This window comes from Chrysemys picta, chromosome 2 (genome assembly GCF_011386835.1).
Source record: "Chrysemys picta bellii isolate R12L10 chromosome 2, ASM1138683v2, whole genome shotgun sequence".
In the NCBI taxonomy this organism is placed as follows: Eukaryota; Metazoa; Chordata; order Testudines; family Emydidae; genus Chrysemys; species Chrysemys picta.
In genome coordinates this window covers 249,911,872-249,918,630 of record NC_088792.1, presented here as the reverse complement: position 1 = coordinate 249,918,630, position 6,759 = coordinate 249,911,872, and positions in this window count along the sequence as shown.

The window sequence follows — 6,759 nt, the reverse complement described above, 5'->3', positions numbered from 1 at the left end:
AGAAGAGAGAAATGTTCTAAAGTTCCCAACAAATGCTGGCATTCAGCTACTACTGGAATTTAAAGAAAGCGCTGGAGCTCTGCCCTTGCTTGCTTAAGGCCTTGTGCTTCCTTCCCTTTATGCAACACCATGGAGAACACACGTCCTAATAGTGCACAAGATTGATGCAAAGGGGGGCAGAAGGGAACTATGAAAGAAAGCAGCAGATATATGGTAAAATTTACCCTATCTCATAACCACCTCCAGCCCCTCCACAGGTATACACAGGAGTTCATTTTACACATCTAAGGGAGGTTTGGGAGGGGGTATGAGTTGTGGAAACAGCTGCTCAGTATGGGGTGTTTGCCTGGGAGTCACAAGTCACTGACAGTGTGATTTCCCTTGTAAATTACTGTAGCTCGGAGTGTCAGTAACTTCTTGTCCATTACTTTCACATACCACAAAAAGGGTTTGGGCATGTGCAGGGGAAGGAACATGCACTGGTATCCCACACACGGTATGAGTTGTGCTCTAATTTGTGAGGCCCAAAAACAGCACGGGGACCTCATGAATAACATGAGATCCATGGAGTCTTCCCTCTATATTTCTGCAGGTCTCCAGGCTAATAGAAAATCTTCGTCAGGCTCTTCTTCCTGCTCCAAAGAGTTGCTAGTCCAACCAGACCCCCGAGGGAGTACATGCTCCTTCCACATGTTCTGCATGTGCCCCTTTTAGCACAGAGTATGTATTGAATGACAACTGAGAATAATCTTTCACTATACTGAAGAAAGTTACAAATGCATTTTCTGTGTTAAAGCATCTGTAATGCATCATCTCCATAGAATTTAAGCACTTTTATCAATCCCAGTGTTTGTGCTTATTTTATATAGAGAGGCACGGTTCAAGTTATTTTCCTTTCCCCGCCAAAACACCTGCTGCCCCCAAATTTAAAACTCCAAATAGATGATAATATACAAAAAAAGCACTCCTTCAACTTCCTTGAGCATGGATAGGCATTAGATGAAATTCTCTTCACGGTGCCCCCAGAAGTATTCCTCTTTTCATAGGAAATCATCAGCTATAACAAAGATTTCAGTGCAGATGCTGCCCTAAGTCACACTTACGCAATGCCATTGTCTAGGACCTGGAACATATTTAGTCATTCCATTTATATCATATAGATTCTAGGGCTGGAAGGGACCTCAAGAGGGCATCAAGTCCAGTCCCCTGCCCTCATGGCAGGACCAAATACTGTCTAGACCATCCCTGATAGACATTTATCTAACCTACTCTTAAATATCTCCAGAGATGGAGATTCCACAACCTCCCTAGGCAGTTTATTCCAGTGTTTAACCACTCTAACAGTTAGGAATTTTTTCCTAATGTCCAACCTAAACCTCCCTTGCTGCAGTTTAAGGCCATTGCTTCTTGTTCTATCCTTAGAGGCTAAGATGAACAAGTTTTCTCCCTCCTCCTTATGACACCCTTTTAGATACCTGAAAACTGCTATCATGTCCCCTCTCAGTCTTCTCTTTTCCAAACTAAACAAACCCAATTCTTTCAGCCTTCCTTCATAGGTCATGTTCTCTAGACCTTTAATCATTCTTGTTGCTCTTCTCTGGACCCTCTCCAATTTCTCCATATCTTTCTTGAAATGTGGTGCCCAGAACTGGACACAATACTCCAGTTGAGGCCTAACCAGCGCAGAGTAGAGTGGAAGAATGACTTCTCGTGTCTTGCTCACAACACACCTGTTAATGCATCCCAGAATCATGTTTGCTTTTTTTGCAACAGCATCACACTGTTGACTCATATTTAGCTGGTGGTCCACTATAACCCCTAGATCCCCTTCTGCCGTACTCCTTCCTAGACAGTCTCTTCCCATTCTGTATGTGTGAAACTGATTTTTCCTTCCTAAGTGGAGCACTTTGCATTTGTCTTTATTAAACTTCATCCTGTTTACCTCAGACCATTTCTCCAATTTGTCCAGACCATTTTGAATTATGACCCTATCCTCCAAAGTAGTTGCAATCCCTCCCAGTTTGGTATAATCTGCAAACTTAATAAGCGTACTTTCTATGCAAAGTTTATGAAGATATTGAACTGAGCCGGTCCACCTAATAGTAGCCCCATCTAAGTTGTATTTGCCTAGTTTATTGATGAGAATATCATGCGAGACCGTATCAAATGCCTTACTAAAGTCTAGGTATACCACATCCACAGCTTCTCCCTTATCCACAAGACTCGTTATCCTATTAAAGAAAGCTATCAGATTGGTTTGACATGATTTGTTCTTTACAAATCCATGCTGGCTATTCCCTATCACTTTACCACCTTCCAAGTGTTTGCAGATGATTTCCTTAATTACTTGCTCCATTATCTTCCCTGGCACCGAAGTTAAACTAAGTGGTCTGTAGTTTCCTGGGTTGTTTTGATTTCCCTTTTTATAGATGGGCACTATATTTGCCCTTTTCCAGTCTTCTGGAATCTCTCCCCTCTCCCATGATTTTCCAAAGATAATAGCTAGAGGCTCCGATACCTCCTCTATTAACTCCTTGAGTATTCTAAGATGCATTTCATCAGGCTCTGGTGACTGCAGGCATCTAACTTTTCTAAGTGATTTTTAACTTGTTCTTTTTTTATTTTATCTTCCAAACCTACCTCCTTCTCATTAGCATTCACTATGTTAGGCATTCCTTCAGACTTCTCGGTGAAGACGTAGAAAATATCTATGTAGCATTTATCATCATCATTATTCCTATTAAAGGCACCTTCAGGATGAGATTTAAAAGATGTTGCAGCTTTGGATTGTCTTGTTTCCAACAACTTTGGAGACAATGGAAAAGGTTTTTCACCCCTTCCATTGCCTCCACATCATACAGTTTAGAGGATGGTGTGATGCAGTCTGTAGAATTAGTCAATGTTTGTAAAGTATTTTTGGGTGAGTTTTGACTAAAGATGCTATATACATGCAAACACATGAAATGGGTTGTAGAGGGTTGGTGTAACAGGACATACTGGCCCTTTAAATGGCAGGCCCACCACTTCTTACTGTGTCTCAGCCCTTTAAGGACATGCATTCCGCAGGCTATAGTTGCTGGACAGAGGATGGGAACTGTAGGTTAGAAGCATGTGTGCTGGGAAAGAAACTGGTTTGAGAGGGAGCTGGAGAAGGAACCCAGGATGGTCTAGGCTGGAGCAAAGATGCCTTTAGAATTCAAATGCTTAAGAGCAAACACAGGAAGTAGCCTCAGGGAAGTATGAAGTGAACATGTGAGGATGAAATAGACTTCTAAAGTTGTTTAGAGTTTCAGGGTTGGAGCATGTAGTAGAGAGAGGGCACAGAGTCCACTATGTGGAACTAAGGCACCAGCTAGGTGGTGATGTTTATAGACCATGAGTGGTGAACCCTCATAGAAGTGGAGAAGGTTTGCACAGATCTGGGATGGAGATTTGGGAGAAGAGCTAATTTTGAGCCCCTGCACCATGAGGGGAGAACCCTGACAGATGGGAAGGTGGTTCACATATATCCAAGAAAGGGTTGCAGACCTGAGAGTGGAGAACTAGATAAAAGACTGCTCTGCTGGAGTTTCGTTTTCTTTGCCCAAGAAAAGAAAAATATTACTAGCAAAGGGAGACTGAGTCACAGAAGCAATTCCTTCCCAGTTGGATTTAAAAAAAAAAAAAAAAAACATTAAGCTGCCTGTCTTTGGGGCTGATCTGTTAGTTTCAGAAGGAAGCATGCTAATTTTGTGCACTTTTTTCTTTCTTTATAGAATAAACTTGCGTTCTTTAATTTTGTAGTAATAGAAATCGTAAGGATGAAAGACAAAAAAAAATTTAAATTTTTCTTCGTGGGAGGGCTGAGAGTAGAAACAAGTGTGTGTCAAAAAGTTTTCCACAGGAACTTTGAACCAAGGCTATTTCTGCACTTCCTGTGCTTCAAACATTAAAAAGTGTCATCATATCTTCCCATGGGAATACTACATTCATGGAAAAGATACCATTTAGTGTATAAGTTGCTAAATCAACTATGTTCATTGTTGTATTTAGAGATAGGCAAGTTTTAATACCACTCTTGTAACACAACAGTCAAAACAGAAAAAGAATCTGTTCCCATTCTCCTAAATATCCTCCCAGAGCTCTTAAAAGCTGCTGTGTTTAGAGAGACACTTCCATTCCACTAAGGAATACTAAAAAGAATGCACCAAGGTTTGTTTATACCCTCAGACCGCAAGGGGACTCATCGAGTGGGAGGATAACTAGGAAACAGAATTTTTCCCTAACAGCAAGCTCAGTTTCCCACAACAAGAGAAGCCCCAAGCTGCTCTTGGATTACAATTGTTGTCTGGTGGAAATTATTGTTCTATATACTTCAATGTTAGATTCATTTTATTTTATTTTTTAATCCAAAAATGTCCTTGGCACACAGCAAAGTAACAGAAGATCTATGAGAAAAAAAATCACAGAACAACTACATTAGAAATTTTAGAGCATTAAAATGACACCCTACAGTGAATTTAAGGTCTATTTATTTAAAACAAACAATTAGATGTATTGTAATATTTTTTCTGGATTTTTTTTTTAAATACACATTCCTACTTCCTCTCATTCAGTGTTGGAAGTGAGTTGTCAGAACTAGGGACCACGTCAATTAATTCAGCTTGACCTGTGGTCAAGAGAGCTTGTGGACTTCAACCCTGGCCTACTTACAACAGTTTACAACCACAACATGCTGTCACTTTAATTCAAAAATCTCCAAACTCCATAGGCTACTCCGTAAACAAGTATTATTTCAAAAGGGTTAGTATTTAAGCCAAACATGCCCAATCTAATGCAAACTTTAGAAGTAAGAAAATAACAAGATATGGGATACCTCATAACCATACCTAATGCCCCCATAATCCCTCCCATGTGTATGATAAAAGGTACAGGAGATGCAAGTCCACAGCATGTTTGCTCTCAGAGACTGGGCCTGTTTCTGTGCAAATGGGAGAGGGAGTAGCTTAAAGAAGTTAAGGTTGGGATCTGCAGCAGACAACAACTCCTCTGCCTTCTACATAGCACTAACATCAACCTCCTCTCCTGCATAAATATTGTCTTCATTAAGTACCAGGGAAGGAAAGTCACTGCAGTTTGACAGCAACTCAAAATGCTGAATGCTTTGTAACTTCCAGTGAAGAACATATGCTGTCAGGACTTCTTCTCCCTTTCTCTCTTTCCTCCTACTTGCCCAAAATTCTGTTTTTGGGGTCATTCCCACACCACCTCCAAAAGCTAAACCCTATCGTACCAAATACAGAGGAGAGTTAGATGCCTATGTTTCCATAAATCCTTTCATCTGTACGCTTCCAAACCAACTGCTGAATCATTTCACTTTTCCGTCCCCCAATCCATATGGGGCCCTTTCCAGCTCTGGGCAATGTGTCTCTATTGGAGCCATGGCTGGTCCAGTTTTTTTTTTTTTTTTTTTTTTTGGGGGGGGGGGGGGGGACACTCACCCTATCAGTTTGTTTTTATTGAAAAAATGCTTCATGGCCCAGAAGAGAATTGGAGCAATACAATGCTACCATAAAACAAATTCAACAGTATCAAGCCATGGTTTGCCAGTAAATCTGTTTTTTATCAGTTGCCTGTAATGCATGGGTGAGAGTTAAAATTGTAGCAAAATTAATTTAAGAGAAAGTTCTTTTAAAAATAGAAGGGACAACCAAGTTGTAAAGCATGAATACATTCAAGTTTTGGAGTCCCCATATTACTTATTATTGAAACCAACAGAAAAAAAAAGTTACTTGCATTTATAGGAAGTTTTAATAACGCAGTTTGGTCAAGCATAGGTAAGGGATATAACTGATTACAAATTTAAGAAAAATATTTTCCTGCTTGCTTAATTCCCCCTGGACACCTCTACATAATATGAATAAGAGTTCCCTGTCACAGAACTGCTAGTTAGTATTTAGAGATGCTTGTTCTTTCCCTAACCCCCACTCTCCTGCTCTCTTAGGGCCAATCTACACTACAGTTGGGTCAATATAAGGCAGCTTATGCTGACCTAACTCTGTAGCGTCAACACTAAAACACAGCTCCCACCAATGTAATTTGCCCAGTACACTGACTTAACTCCACCTCTGAGAGAGGCATAGCGCTTAGGTCAATGTAGTTAGGTCGATGCAGTGTCAGTGTAGACACTGCAGTGCTTACATCAACTGTTGCTGCCTTTCAGAAGCCATCCCACAATGCCTCACACTGACAGTTAAACTGGTGCAAGCGCTCCTGGTGAAGATTTAATTACTGTGGTTGCTGTATGTCAACGTAGCTTAGGTTGACTTAATTTTGTCGTGTAGACTTGCCCTTCCATACACAATACTGTGCTAGCACAATCCTTCCAATACCAACAGCTTATATTTGACAGGAATATTCTTCTAAATTCTTACCATTTGTCTAAGAAAAGGATCTGCACTCCAAACAATCGGGCTTTGTTTAAAAAATAAAAATTCTGTTTAAGCAGAACTCCCTCTTGATTTCAAAGGGAGTTCTGCTAAAAACTGATGGTAAGATATGACCCAACGTCATGAATCAAATATCTATCAGTAGTTAAACAGTAAGCTATTTTTCTGAAACTATAAGAACATTTTACATGTTCTTACTTATCCAATTACTTTTTTAATATGACACTCACCAAAAAGAGAAAAACTTAAAAATATGAAATGGCAAAATGTATGGAGAAGCAGAGGTTCCAAGATATCAACAGTTCAAAGTATAACTAATATTCTTCCATAA